Raw genomic sequence first — 16493 nt, forward strand, 5'->3', positions numbered from 1 at the left:
TTACGAGTTGTTTGGGTGTATGTACGTCAGGGTACTGCATTATTTTGTGAACAGGTCTGTAGGCTATGCAATGCGTTATTTCGACAGTTGACAATTAGTGAGCGTGTTTGCAAAGCATTATACATGCGTTATTTTGACAATTTACGAGTTCAAAAATGGTTCAAATGGCTCTGAGCATTATAGGACTTAACTGCTGAGGTCATCAGTCCCCTAGAACTTAGAGCTCCTTAAACCTAACTAACCTAAGGACATCACACACATCCATGCCCGAGGCAGGATTCGAACCTGCGACCGCAGCGGTCGCGCGGCTCCAGACTAATTTACGAGTTGTTTTCATATCTGTGCATAAGTGTACTGCCTTATTTCGGTGATTTACGAGTAATTTGCAGGTCTGTAGGTTATTTGCTGTGACCCAAAGCTTGCCAGGGCTAGTGTTTTGTATCAGCATAATAAATAAATAAACTACATGAAATCTATCCCTAAATAAATTGTTCGAACTTCCCACTGACAGTAAATAAAGTACACTCCTTCCTCTCTCCAGCAGCTGGGCACAGACTGAGTCCTTTTCCCGCCATTATTCACCAGACCGCCATGCAACAATAGTGCGCTCCGGTTGCAGTACTGCGTACTAGGTCATGTGGACCACCAAACTCATGGTCGATGCAGTGGATCTTGCTTATAGCTATGGCAACTCAAATTGTTTAAATAAATGCCGCATGCAAAGTAAGGACTTACGTCTATCCTATCCAGCAGCCCAGAACAGGCTGAGTCCTTTTTCCTACATTTACAAGGAGGATGACTTAGGTTAGTGGAGGTAGCCCAAATGACCTATTTTCCCATCATTTCCTCAGGTTAGTGGAGGTGGCTCAATTGACCTTTTTTCCTGCGAAAATCTGAACTTCCCGCCATTTTCTTGGGGAGGAGTGGGGACAGGGTCTGGAGGGGGTTAGGTTAGTGGAGATAGCCCAATTGACCTATTTTCCCCTCCAAAATTTGAACTTCCCACCATGATGTCATTGTGGCATTGCTGCATCTATTGCTGCAATCTTGGATCCACCATCTTGAATAAATCTGGCAGCAATGCAGAGTGGTATGATGTCCTTGTTGCCCCACTACTATACTGATGCCTAAGATATGACTTTTTGTAAACTCTTTTGTTATATACACTGCCAGAAAAAAATAAGTACACCTGTTTAGAGGTTTCCAATTCACTAGATATGGCCTAAACCTCAATAGGTATGGGAAGGGGAGGGTGTAGTGGGTGGTGGTGGTGGGATCACTCATGGAAAAATTCCTGTAGTAGTTGGTGTTAGAGCTGCACCTTTTTTAGATTGATGTCAGCTGATATGTCTACCTGCTTAAAGGAGGTCCCTCTAACTAAGGGTTCACCTTCAGGGGATGTCATGTTTCCAAGTAGAGAAGGAATTAGCATATTACATCAAAATATAAGTGGTATTAGAGCTAAAGTTAGTGAACTGTTTATAGACATTGACTCTGAAATTATTGGTATATTGGAGCACCCCCTAAATAATTTGACAATTCGGAGGCTTCCTTTACCATAATACAGATTAGCTGGTTGTTTTTGAAGGTGTTCCTTGAGGTGTGGGGGAGTGACCATGCATGTGAAGAACAGTATTTCATTTGATTCCACAGACATATCATGGCATTGCACTGAACAGATATTTGAATGTTGTGCAGCGGCAGTTGAAATTAGTGAAACTAAACTTATAATTGTTGTTGTTTATAGGTCCCCTAACTCTGACTTCAGGGCATTTTTGCTCAAACTAGAGAGGGGTCTTGATTCACTTTATAGGAAGTACCAGAAATTAGTTATATGAGGTAACATTAGTATTAATTTTGTATATGTTGGTGCAAGAAAAAGAATGTTGGTAGATCTCCAAAATTCATCTGATCTGATGCAGACTGCGTTTTTTCCAACTAGGGCGCAAGGGAACAGTAGCACACCCACAGACAATATTTTTATTCAGTCTTCATTACTAGATGGGCATTCTGTTAGTAAAAGGGTGACTGGCCTTTCAGACCATGATGCACAAATTTTAACACTAAAAAGTTTTTGTACTGAGACAAAGGTCACACATAATTACAAACTTTGTAGGAAAGTTAATCCAACAGCAATAGAGAGTTTCTTAAACCTTGTCAAGGAACAAGAGTGACAGGATGTTTATAGTGCCGATAACACAGATGACAAATATAATGCTTTTCTTAACATGTTTCTCATGCTCTTTGGGAGTTTCTTTCCACTATAACGTTCTGAATAGGGTACTAGCAGTAAAAGGAAGCCCAGGTGGCTGATCAGTGGGATAAGGATATCATGTAGATAAAAATGTAGATAAAAATGTTAGAAGTAGTCACAATGAAGCTACAGTAGCTCATTACAATCAGTACTGTAATGTGCTTAAAAATGTTATTAGGAAGGCAAAGAGTATGCAGTGTGCAAATAGAATAGCTAATTCACAGGATAAAATTAAAACCATATGGGCAGTTGTGAAGGAAGTGTCTGGTCAGCAGCACAAGGTAGACAATAGAAAGTCAGTTCACAGTAAAAATATTCCTGTTACTGATAAATCAGATATATGTACAGTATTTAACAATCATTTTCAGAGAAGTGCTGGTGAATTAAATAAAAAAATTGTTTCTACAGGGAATCATATAACTTTCTTGGCAAATGCCTTTCCGAGATTGATGTCTGAAATACTCCTCTGTGATACAGAGAAGGGGGAGATTGAGTCAATAATTAAATCACTGAAGACTAAGGACACTCATGGATATGATGGAGTGCCTAGCAGAATATTTAAGTACTGTGCTGTACATGTTAGCTCTGTATTTAGCCATATTTGCAATTTTCTCTTCAGAAATGGCCAGTTTCCTGAACGATTAAAGTACTCAGTAGTAAAGCCGCTTTATAAAAATGGAGACAGGGATAATGTAGACAAATTTAGACCTATTTCTGTGCCATCAGTGTTTGCTAAAGTTATTGAAAAGAATGTGTATACAAGCATAATTGATCATTTTATAATAATTGATCATTTTATATCACATGATTTGCTATCAAATGTACAGTTCAGCTTCAGAAGTCGTTTAACAACTGAAAATGCTATGTTCTCTTTTCTCTGTGAGGAACTGGATGGGTTAAACAAAAGATTTTGAATGCTATTCATATTTTTTGATTTAACTAAGGCGTTTGATAGTGTTGATCACAAAATATTACTCCAGAAGTTTAACTGTTACGGAATACGGGGAGTAGCTCACAATTGGTTCACTTCTTACTTTAGCAACAGATAGCAAAAGGTCATTATTCACGGTATTTACAATGGTTGCGATGTGGGGTCTGAGTGGGGTATGGTCAAATGGGAGGTGCCCCTGGGATCATTGTTGGGGCCTCTTCTGTTCCTTATTTGTATAAATGATATGCACTCTAGTATTATGGGTAACTAAAATATTTCTGTTTGCTGATGACACTAGTGGATGAAATTAAAAGGAAGGTCAGCATTGGCCGCAATATTGATGGTTTATTGATAGCAAAATCGATTTTCAATCACATAGTGATCATCTTCAGTGTTGTGGTGTACAAATTAAACTCATAGGCACTGATATCAAGTTATTATCAGTAACCAAAGCTGAGAAACGACGCAGGTGTAGATACGGAAGTGTCCTAAGTGAGCGACATCTCTGTCACTGCAACAGGGGACATTCGAATTCAAACGTGTTTGAATCTTGTCGCTGCAGCACGCACAACACAGAGCGACAGCCATGTGTCTTCTCGTCAAAGCAGTGGAGCGGACTCGACGGCAGCTATGAATTACTTAACATCAGATTTTAAGAAAACTATTCGGTGAAAAAATTTGATTCTTCCGCAACCTATAGCTTGATATCCTTAAATGATAAAGGTCAGAATTTACTTTCGTTATTCGTCATAGTTAATGTGCTGCACGAAATTGAGTACATGGATGCACGAAATTTTTAAGAATTTGCAGAGGTAAAACCACATTGTGTGTGTAGATTTTCTGTAAGGTTCATTTAAGGCCATACATCACTGCATATGAAATGCAACCAATATATATAAATTTTATTTAAAGTTGAGACCGGAATGATATCTCTTTTCATTCTTGAGATATTGGTTGTTATATCCGCGGACGGGTCGCTCGCGGCGCGTCCGAACCTTTCCTGCACTTCGGGAATCAAGTGGTCGTAAAAATCGAGGTATCTCATAAAAGGTTCAAGATATCGAAACGACGAATTTTGGAAATTATAGCACGTAGAAAGGACTATTTTATCATATGATTAACACTCGATATGTTTTTGTAAACGAGTGAGCAGAGCGAAAACAAGACTCCCTATAACTTACACCATGAGATTTTGTCCAAATTTTATAGTCAAACAAAGGGAGAGAAACAGGTGAACAGGGTATCAAAGTGATCAGTATGCGGTCTAGTTTGGCATGAAAATATTTAACTGCTTGAAAGTAATCAGGATAATGAACGAAAACTTAATTAATAAGCTGAGGAAAAATTGAAATATTTCATGAAAAGCTGCTGTAAATGAAGTGTCAAAAATGTCATCTATTCAGGACCTAGCTATTTTGCACATAAAAAGATACATTGGTGCGGTATTTAAATGTCAAAAAGGCTTCCTTCGAATCAAGTACGTTAAGAAGGCAAACGAGGAGTCAGTCAGATCATGCTTTCTGAATAGAACTTGAAATTCATAAATGGAAGAAATCAAATATTTTATGAAATGATTTGTGTAAAAGAAATAAGTAGATCAGAGAAACGTTCTACGTGTCTTGGAATGATGCTCGAAATTATGAACAGAAAATGAGGTGCACCAAACGTTTCCCTAATATTTTTTATTTCATACTTTTAGACAAATCATTACACAAAACGTTTGACTTTCTTTTCAAAAATTTTGTAAGCTTTATTTTTACAGACTATTTAGAGTAATTGAAACGCTTGACCTTAACACTGACTACTGCTGAATTACGTTTCCAACATCAAATATCTGTAATATTTCTAGGTTCATTGTAATTTATTAGGAATTAAATGCGCGTAATATACTGGGATAGGTGTGAAGATCATGTTCTTTGGCAAGGCCTTAAAAATATACTTAGCGATGCAATGTAAACAGTATACATAAAACTTAGTATACAGAATCGTAACTGAATCAGTAAAAATATAAGAATGTGTCGGAATCAAACCCCGGACATTCCCCTCACATGTAATTTTGAACTGTATACATTACCCCCCCTCCCCCACACCGCAGCTAGCTATCGTTCAATGGTATCAATCTCTGTGCCTATCTTTGTATTTAGCATAGTTGGTCATGTAATAGTCATTCCTCTGCATTTTTTGGCTGTTCAAAGTTATTGATCATGTAAAAAAACATTCGTATTTAATTTATTGATGAGATAGTCGAATGTTCCTCTGCTCATTCACGTTTATTCGAAGAACTTGTGTGGTGATCTTTGTAGTTGACGATACTTATGAAATTCTCTATGGAGATTCCTCCCTTTGCAAATTTCACGCTCAGCATTCCTTTTCGCTTTATTTTCTTAAGCAAAACTAATTCAGTAGCCTTACTCTCTAGCTACAGTATTGCACAGGTTAAGGATGCCGTTTTATAGAATCGGCTGGTTGGCTTTAAGCAGCCATCTTGTAACGCGACATGGTCGCTCGCACGCAGGACACCCAAGGTTTTCGCCCGATGTTGCGGCTTGTCGCTGGAGTGTCACGTATCCAGAAGTCGCTCGCTGTCGCTCACGCAGGACACGGCCTAAGTTTAACAGAATTATCGCGATACACACTTCGTAGTGCCATTTGGAAATCCAGTTGATTCTACACTGCTATTGTAGCTGATCGTTTGGCGCTTTAACAGATTGTCAGATCTTACACTATAGGTTACCTATAAATTGTTTATGACTGGTACTACCAGTTGTTAGTAGTTTGAAATTACGATCTACATTAACACGCTGAGACAATTGGAATCACTTCAAAGTGTCTGACACACAGAGAAAATGCTGATAGCAGCCATCAGTTACAGTATCTGAAAATAATATGGGGTAGAGCAGGAACTAATATTACATGGATTTTGAACTAAATGTACAACTTTAATGCCACGACCCCCACTGAAGATAATGAATATTAGAAAGATCGATTACAGGAACTATTATGTACAGCAAAAGACCTTGATTTAAAAAAAATACATGATCTTCTCGATTATGCTGTTACAACACTGACGTGTCCAAATGTGAAGAATCTATAAACGCAACCAAGCGCGCTATTTTACGCATATCATTGGGAATAAAAGGGAAACTGATTCCATGTCTCACACTACTATCAATGACAGACAACCTGCTACAATCGTTGCTTCAGTTGTTCCATCATCAAATATTAGATTGTCCACTATAAAACTTGAAACGTTTTCTGGAGATGTTGAGACTTGGACTCATTTTTGGGAACAGTTCCAGCAATCGATTTATCAGGATCCGGTGATATCTACCATTAGTAAACATATTTTTGCGTGTCTGCTAAGAAGAAGAAGAGACAAAGTATTTAATTGATGGTATCGCAGTGAACTCTGACACATATGAAGAAACCAAGAGAATCCCCAAGCACACTATGGCGATAGTTAGTTACATGTTCTATAGATCATATGAAGGATTCTTTTATCGAAATGACGAGCAATGAGTCAGTTTTCAGGATATGTATACATGACTAGTGTTAACATTAATGAACACATTATCATTTTCTTCCTACTCATGCAACTACACTTAAATCCAAGCTTTCTTCCCTTTTTTACACTGGCTATCAGCTTTTAACCAGAAAATTGGTCAATAGAATAGTAGGAGTTGTCCAGGAGAAATGACTTTAAATTAGATTTAAAACTTGCTTCACTGCCTGTCAGGCATTTTATGTTATTGGGCAAATGATCAACTGTTTTTATTGCTGCATATTGAATTCCTTTCTAAGCCACTGACATCTTGAACAATTGGTAATAATGGCCATTTTCCACTCTAGTGTTGTAGGTATGCATATCACTATTCTCAAATTGCGATGGATTATTTATGACGAATTTCACTAGCGAAAATACGTATTGTGACGGCGCAGTTAAAATGCTTAACTCCTTCAAGAAGTACCTACATGACGTCTGTAGGTGAACACCACACGATATTCTTACTGCTAGCTTTGTGCAATCAATAATTTTTTTCTAAGTCATGACTTACCCCAGAAAATGATACCGTACGACGTTATGGAGCGGAAATGTGCATAATATATCAGAAAGTTGATGACTTAGTTTTCAAGATTAACAATTATACGAAGACCAGAAGTAGCTGAACTTAATTGTTTCAGAGCTCAGTTATATCCTTCTTCTAGTTAAAGCTTTTATCAATATGTACTGTCAAAAATTTGGAGCATTCTACCATACTTCTCATGTGCTACATCAATTGTTGGCATAACTCTATACAAGCTCACCTGCATTTTTTTGGAATCTACTAAATACACAAACTTTCCGAACCCAGAATCACATAATTCTACATTTATCGATTGCAACTGCCGCGTCTAAGCTTTGTGCGCTCTTTACGAAGACATAAATGCTTATAGTCATGTATCAGTACCAAAAATTCTCAGAACTTTCGCTGATGATATCTGCTGATGCTAACTTATTCATGTCAAGCAAACAGGTCTTTCAGAAGACGACGTACTTCAGCTGATGGAGTTCATAGGAACAGAAACAGACGCAGTGCTCGCTTCATGGAAGGTCCGTTGACTTACATTCCCCTTCATGTCTGCAGTAATCAGAATCAAACATTATCTAAGACCAATACAAATTATAGTCTACTTTACGTTTGTTACGAAGAACGTGGTCATTGGGCTCAAAAATTTAATAAAATTACTGACGTCACTGAATGAAAACAGAAACCGAAAAGTACTAACATGTTTTCTATGCCTAAACAGAGGACATAAAGTGTCAGATTCCAGGAAGAGGAGTAGGGCATTTGTGCTCACTGTAAAAAGCCACATCACAAGTCGATAAACGTTGAAGGTAGGGGAAATCAGGTAAGAATGGGGCATCGGGGCAGAATGAAGAACAGCGTTTTTAGGTGTCAAGGACGTGCTGCACGTGAGCAGCAATAAGTTGAACTAGATCACCCTGTGCTATCCAACTATGGTAGCCACGTATGTCATGTTTTCTTGAACGCTACTGTGTTGCGTGATGTTTTGGCCCTGTCTAGTAATTCTTGGTCATTTTGTAACCGAGGTAATGTTAAAATTTCACTATTATTAGTACATGGTTAATGTACATTTAATTGACTGTAGTTTCGTGTTGTTGAGTGCTTGTTCACGTATCTTTCTCGAGTGAATTTACTTCCATAACTTAAATCAAGTCCCTTGGGGCAGAACGAGACTGGTAGAATGGTGGAGTGCCCTATTCTGCGCCTCAATGGTCTGAAGTAAGAGATCGTTTTCAGTAAGCCCCTAATTTATTTTTCTTTGATTTCAGATGGTTCGAGTGTGTAAAAGAGAAACAAAGAGGCAGTCATAGTCTACTGAAGCAATGAACAAGGCTGTTGGCGTGGTTATTTCTGCCCACTAGAGGTATTTGAAAGCTTCAAGCCAATTCTCTGTTTCCCACTCTACTCTGGAAAGATATCTTAGAAGAAGAAGAGAAAACCGTTACTACAAACATTATAAAATGGATGGAATATTTAAAAACTTATTTACAAAAGAACAGGAACTTGAGCTTATTAACTAACAATGGAGGCTAAATATTTATGCCACATTCTAAGTTTGAGCATGTTTTTACAAGTCTCAGGACACATGTAAATGTACTGTATCAAATTAGATACAATCGGACTGCATGACTACATTTTTCACACTATAAGGCCAATTATGTTTAAATATGTGTGGATGATGTAAATCAAATGTAGTTTGTCTGCTACATGTTATTTGCTGTAAATGAGAAAAAGAATAGTTTCTTAGGCTATAGATCGAATATTTAAGAATTTAACAGTGTTTTTACTGTAAGTGTACATGATTCTTAGGATTGATGGATTCAGAAATTCTGGAGCTCATCGACCCAAATATTTGGACGAAAGGGAAAGATATGAAGCAAAGAAGCATAAACCAATACAAACCATTCCATTGGCATGCAAAAGATCCAGGAATGAATTGCATTCGCCAGAAATTTACGCTCGAAGACAAAAACGTAGTGCGATGTTGATCCAGTCTAACTTCGTCAAATGTAAGGCTTGTAATGTTTTTCTGTATTTCACTTAAAAAGGAATTGCTTCAAAACTTTCCACATGGTGTGAAACAGCGTAGGGTGTGGAAGCAAAAATCTTAAGTTCAGTAATCTTCATGTATATTATTATAGAAAAATATGTAATCCACACTATTTTGCAAAATTTAGTCTCTGAAATGACTGTATGTTTGAAATTTTAGATACTATATTTTTTTGTTTCATAAAAATCCTTGGCAGAATAAATAAATAGTGTGTACAAGCTCTGATTTCTGTTAATTGTTTCCTAACCGAAAATTCCTTAAAAAAATGGTTCAAATGTGTCTGAGCACTATGGGACTCAACTGCTGAGGTCATTAGTCCCCTAGAACTTAGAACTAGTTAAACCTAACTAACCTAAGGACATCACAAACACCCATGCCCGAGGCAGAATTCGAACCTGCGACCGTAGCGGTCTTGCGGTTCCAGACTGCAGCGCCTTTAACCGCACGGCCACTTCAGCCGGCTAGAAAATTCCTTAAAATTATAATAAACAGAAATAAATAAGAATTTTATAAATTTGACTATTTTAGCTTTGTAGAGACCTGTATTTGATAAAAGGGCTACAGTTACTTATGCTTGATAGAGACCTGCTGTACACGTATGCCACATGACCTGTAGGTCATGTATAGAATGATAATTTTTTTTGCAAATTATTGGCTTTTAGTGATACTAAGAAGTGAAATACTACCAATTTTCCAATTCTTACATATCGGATTACAAATAGGGTTGTAAAAACAGTTGTCTAGCTCAAAGAGAGACATCCATTCTACCACCGTTGCCCCACCCCCAGGCGTGGGAGGGGAGGAACCTCCAATTTTTATTGTGGATGTAGATTCTCTGGAAAAAAACATGTAACTTTTGTGCAGAACAATTTTATTGTTGCGCAATAGATGGCACTGTAATCCACACAAATCAAAATTAGTTACAATCTGTTGAAACACAATAGTATCTCAGGAAATTACCCAACAGATTAGGATCCCAAAAGGGTAGATGGCGGTACTCTTAGATCCTGTAAGGCGACACCAGTATTTTATAGCAAACCAATCATAACACATTACAGTGTCCATGTTATTGGTATAATTACCTTTACAGATGTCCCCAAAGTGAAAAGAATGGTTAGAACAGATCATTGGTTTGTTTATCAGTGCAGTAACAGCCACAATTAATGTCACCCGGGAACAAAGACATGGACATAGAAGCATTTTGTCCCCATCAGGGTGCTTTTTTAATGTGAGTCCCCTTACCTCTCATCATCTAGGTGATTGTTTTAAGTGATTTCCCTTGCTTCTAACCATTGGCGTACTTGTTTTAGTTGTGTCCCCTTGTCTCACACCATCGGGTTGCTTGTCTTAGGCTGTCCCCTTGCCTCTCACAAATCTATTTGCTCCCATACACATTGAAACCCTATTTCTGAAAGAGAATCTTAGGTCTCTAAGTATCTCTTCACCAATGTTTGCATGTTTAGTGACGTTTCACTGCATATTTGCCGGGGTTGTTGGTACTTCCATTTAACATTTCTTTTTTAGCGCTCCCCACAGGAAAAAAAAAGATCAGGAGGGGTCAAATCGGGTGAACAAGCAGGACTCCCGTGAGGGCCTCCTTTTGCAGTCTATCGACCAAGATAGTGTCGATCCAGAACTTCATGAGAGCTCCAAGAATACTGAGTTGAACAGTCATTGTGTTGAAACGCCATATCCATTCGTGTTTGAAGTGGAACATCTTCCAGTTGCACTGGCAAAATATAATCTAAAAAGTCGCCATACATTCGAGCATACACATTACGAACATTGAAGTATGGACCAATTGAGGGGTACCGAAGACACCGCACCAAACATCAACATTCCAGGGGCGTCGAAGTTCGGCTTGCCTTAACCGGTGGGGGCTCTCCACTGTCCAGTAATGCATATTATGCCCGTTCACGTGACCACAATTCGTAAACGTTGCTTCATCAGAGAAAAGTACCTGTGAATGAAAATCATCATTGGCTGCTAGTTTTTGTTGTATCCAACTTCAAAAGTTCAAGTGGCATTGAAAGTCGTCCCATGTAGGGCTTCATGCAACGAAAGGTGATATGGATGGGGTATTTGTGTTCATTCACGCAGTATGCACAGAAACTCCTTTGCCGTGTGCAATCTGCCACAAACTAGTGTGAAGATATGCAGCAGTTACAGCCAAAACATCCACTGTGGCATTTTTGTCCATCGCAGGCAATGATCGGATTCTTCATGCCGAATGAACCCTTCCAGGTGGTTAATACCGTTGGATAATATTGTGAAATAACGTTACAGAAGGAGCATTCTTCTCAGGGAAAAGGTTCGCATACCATCGACGAGCTTCTCCTACATGCTTATACGATGCCAAGTACGAAGCAATAATATCTACCGGCTCTGCAATCGTCAAGATAATCACACACGTAGGAACAGATGTTAGCGGTTCGAACATTTGCAGTAAAGCGAACCATAATCGCTTTGCGCCACCATTTCCATGACCGTCGTTCGCAGTACAGCCTCAGTCATGCTTAACAGATCGGAATTACACCTTTGCACCTAGAGGTGTTGCACCTACAGCGAGAGTCTGACCACAGACAGCAACGCATGTTCGCCGTCCATGCATCACAGTCGGTTATTTGAATGGTATAAAATGTATCACAGACAATGGTTAACATAGCAACCATTCTCCTATCTGGTATTTATTTGGTAATAAACATGCAACCAGACGCTTTTTTACGATTTATTCAACCATCAACATGTTTTTGAGCCACTGCAGGCTCATCTTCAGATGAAGGTGTTACTGTTATCCTGTGGACCAAGTGTAGCTGGATGAAGTGCTGGTGTTGCTAGCGGTAATTACGGAAATTTAGTAATCGGTGACGAAACATTTACGAATACGTAAGATTTTTATGTTTTAGGTACTTACAGTGCACTGCCTTGTGGTATTCACATCAGATTGCTTCTAATAACGTGCATTATTACGCCATGTACACAAATAAACATAGTATGTAGCTACACTTGGCTTTATACTGGCTCACAGGATGTAAACATTCGATGTTTTTACAAAGAATACTGTAGCAGCACTGAGCTCACGAGTTACAGCCAGGCGCGAGATCGTTGACAGTAAGTTACGCTACCAGCGGCTGCGAAGTATAATGGAGGCCACAGGACTGTAGACCCGCTGAAAAGAGTAAACGCAGCAGTGTGCATGGCGCAAGTTACAGGGAGAAGGTGTCCACTGGCCCAACCCAGGCATTGTGAGTACATGACTCGGAGCAGCAAGTCAGCAAAGCAGAGGTGCACAGCTGCGTATAAATAGGCGCCAGTTCACTAACAAGGGATTGAAGTGTGACAGCTCTCCTGGACAGTGAGGCCTCTCACACCACCAGCTACACACAGCAGCAGATGGGGTGCCAGCATTCCAGCCCATAGTGGGTCGCTGCTTCGACCCTCTGAGGCCAACTCGGGGTCCGTAGCCAGCCAGCGGTGGGCCACGCCGAGGCTTGCTACTGCGGGCAGTCTTGTTGGTTCCCAACACACGTTGCAGACATCCCAAGGCGAGGGCTGCAGATTCGGATGCCGGTTCGTGGGCGCTTGTTGTTGCCGCGATCTTAGCCACGCCGGCGAGGAAGCATGTTCCGGCCACCTTGCAGCTTCCCATGAGTGGCGCTAAGACAATAGGGACGTGGCAGTGAGTGGCACAGGTCGCTGAGGCAACCATTACACACCAAGCCGTTTCGCAGACAGCGAAGTTGTGTTCTCAGCATTGCGGGACCCGGTGACACAGACCGAGACGAACAGGGAGACTGTAGCTGGAAATAATAAATCACTAGGGAAACTCGGACGAGTTTTAATACGGCGCAACCTGACAGTTTCCATCCTTGTCCAACATATCCTCTACATCTGGTGTCAGAAAAGCGGGCGTCGTCTGTACAGTACGTTGTTTGAGGCCACCGCCTGCATTACAGTCACAAAATGTGGTGAGTGTTGACATATTTTTCTTTTTGAGTGTTGGACGTCTTCTTTCTTTTTTTTTGTAAGAATAAGTGTTAGTGTGTTTGGGGCAATAAGATGTTGTTTCTCGTGGCATGCGATTACTTTTGAATTGGTGTATGACGATACTGAGGGTGATGATACGGAGCTGTAGGAAACCAGGTTATTCTTGTACTTAAATGTTTTGTTTCAGGACTAACTGGGAACAAAAGCAACGCAATGGCAGAGTCAGGGATGCGAGGTGTGTTGTAACCTGAAGTGGTATGGATTTTGTTGGAAAAGGTAGCACAATTGACAGCGGGCAATATGCTGTTAAGAAATGAATTAACATCTAGAAGTGAGCTGGAAACTGCATCGAATCAGTCGTTGTTGCCTAGGGTGCGGCAGCAAGAGATTGGTCCAGCCGCCGCGAGTTTGATTATTCCGTTTTCTGGCAAAGCATCTGAGGATGTGTGTTCGTTTGTGATGAATGGTTGGTCTGATGAGCAGTTGTTACATGTAGCCAAGATTAGATTAATGGGTGAAGCGATGAGATATGTAAGGTGTACTGAGGCCTTAAGGAAGGCGGGACAGTTTAAGCAGTTGAAGGAGGGGCTTTTACAGAAGAACAAGAAACAGAATAGCGCTTGAGTGGTAGGATCCACAGGAACTATAAAGTTTAAGATTTTGTTGGACACAGGAGCGCCAGTGTCAGTGGCTACTAAGAATTTAATGGGACAAAGGGACTTAGACCCACCACATTATAGGTTGCGTGGAGTAGAAGATAAGGAGGTCACACCTTTGGGGTCAGTGACAGTTGTCTTTCGCATAGGGAAAGTTCAATTTGATGCATGCATGGAGGTAGTACCATGGGTAAACGAGGGATACGACATGATCCTCAGAGTAGATTTCTTGCATGAACATCATGCCAAAATTCACCTTGGACAACGAACTGTGGAACTTGGTGGAATGTTATTTCAGCTAGGGGAAACTGTTGTCGATGCAGACCTGTCGCAAGGGGCGTTCAACATAATGAACAAACCAATTGAACTGCTTACATTAGCATTAAGGCTTAATTCGCATGAGTGTGGGTCTAGTGGCACCGGGAAGTCGCTTTGAGTAAGTGTAAAGTCAAATCTACCTGTGGGTGCAGTTTGTGTTATTGGACCATTGGAGGAAAATAAATTTTTGCATCCATTAGGGTGTTTTGTGAAACATAGTATTTTATGCATACAAGAGGCAAACGACGGGCGAGTAGGCCCAGTGGATGTGGATAATTTTAGTGCTGTAGACGCGAATTTGAGAAAAGGAGTTTTAATAGTAAATTTGGATGTACCAGATGATGAAGACTGCCGTTCGAGAGGTAGGTAACGATCAACCACCAACTGCCGATAGAACTGCATTGTGTAACAAAGTTAAGCATTTGGAAGGATGGGGCCGCGCGGGATTAGCCGTACGGTCCAAGGCGCTGCAGTCATGGACTGTGAGGCTGGTCCCAGCGGAGGTTCGAGTCCTCCCTCGGGCAAGGATGTTTGTTTTTGTCCTTAGGATAATTTAGGTTAAATAGTGTGTAAGCTTAGGGACTGATGACCTTAGCAGTTAAGTCCCATATGATTTCACACACATTTGAACAACATTTGGAGGGAGGAGAAAAAGAGCATATGGAAGAATTGTTGTGGGAATTTAAGGATTTGTTTTTTTCGCAAGGGCCATTACCAGCAACTCCATTAGTTCAACATAGGATACCAACAGGGAACGAAGCACCTGTTTACCGTAAACCATACAGAATACCAAGGTATTTGCAGCCGATTGTGGAGGATTTCATTGATCAGCAGCTTGCGGAGGGTATTATAGAGCATAGTAATAGCTGCTGGGGAGTGGTCCTTGTCATTGTGCCTAAAAAAAATCTATGGATGGGACTAGGAAATACAGGTTCTGTTGTGACTACCGATATCTCAATAATAAGACAGTAACGGATGCATACCCCATTCCAAACATATCGGAGACTTTGGATCACTTAGGACAGTGCCAGTACTTTTGTATGATGGGTTTGACAAGTGGTTATCATCAGTTAGAGGTGGCTCCAGAGGATCGTCCGAAAACTGCGTTCTCTACTACTGGAGACCATTACCAGTACATCAGAATGCCATTCGGTTTTAAAAACGCTCCGCCAACATTTCAGAGGTTGCTAGACAGTGTGTTAAGGGGTTTGAAACCACGGCAGTGTCTTGTCTATTTGGATGACATATGGTGTTTTCAAGTAGTATGGAGCAGCATAGACAGCGGTTAAGGGAAGTCTTTATGAGGTTAAGAGTAGCTCGTTTAACGTTGAGCGTGGAGAAGTGTCATTTTGGATTGGAAGAAGTGAAGTATTTAGGTCATATCATCAGTAAAGACGGAGTGCGAACAGATCCGAGGTTGGTACAGGCCGTAAGGGATTTTTGGGAGCCGAAAACAGTTAAGTTAGTGCAATCATTCGTCGGAATTTGCAATTTCTATCGAAAGTTCGTGAAGGGTTTTGCAGATTTAGCACAGCCGTTGAGGCAATTGTTATGGAAGGGTGTGAAATTTGAGTGGACAGAAGAGTGTCAGAAAGCGTTTGACAAAATGAAAGAAGTGTTAAGATCATGTCCGGTTCTTGTGTTTTCAGATTTTGAAAAGGAATTTATTCTAGCATGCGATGCATCAAATCAGGCATTAGGGTGTGTTCTGAGTTAGGAAATTCATGGGAAAGAACATCCTGTAGCCTATGCGTCTTGGCAGTTGAATGCATTAGAGAGGAATTACTCAACAACAGAGAGGGAGATGCTTAGCGTAATCTATAGAATCACACATTTTAAATGTTATTTATATGGGAGAAGATTTAGGGTTGTGACAGATCATGCTGCATTGAAGTGGTTGTTGGGGTTGAAGGATCCGCCCACTAGACTCGCTAGGTGGGCTGTGAGGCTTTGTGAATTCGACTACGGGGTGGTGCACAAGCCTGGGAAGAAGCACGGTAATACGGATACACGGAGTAGAAAAGTGCCAAAAGTAGAAGTCATAGGTTGAGACCTAGCAGTATGGCAAGAATTACAGGATGCTGACAACAATTGTAAATTGTATTGGACACAGCCACAATTTAATATGTACGACGGTCTTCTCTGTAGGAAAATGAAGTTAGAGCCAAGAGTAGTAGTGCCAGCGAAACTGAGAGACGAAGTTTTAAAGGAAGCACATGATCATGTGTTA

This window comes from Schistocerca piceifrons, chromosome X, assembly GCF_021461385.2.
Source record: "Schistocerca piceifrons isolate TAMUIC-IGC-003096 chromosome X, iqSchPice1.1, whole genome shotgun sequence".
NCBI classification, from domain to species: Eukaryota; Metazoa; Arthropoda; class Insecta; order Orthoptera; family Acrididae; genus Schistocerca; species Schistocerca piceifrons.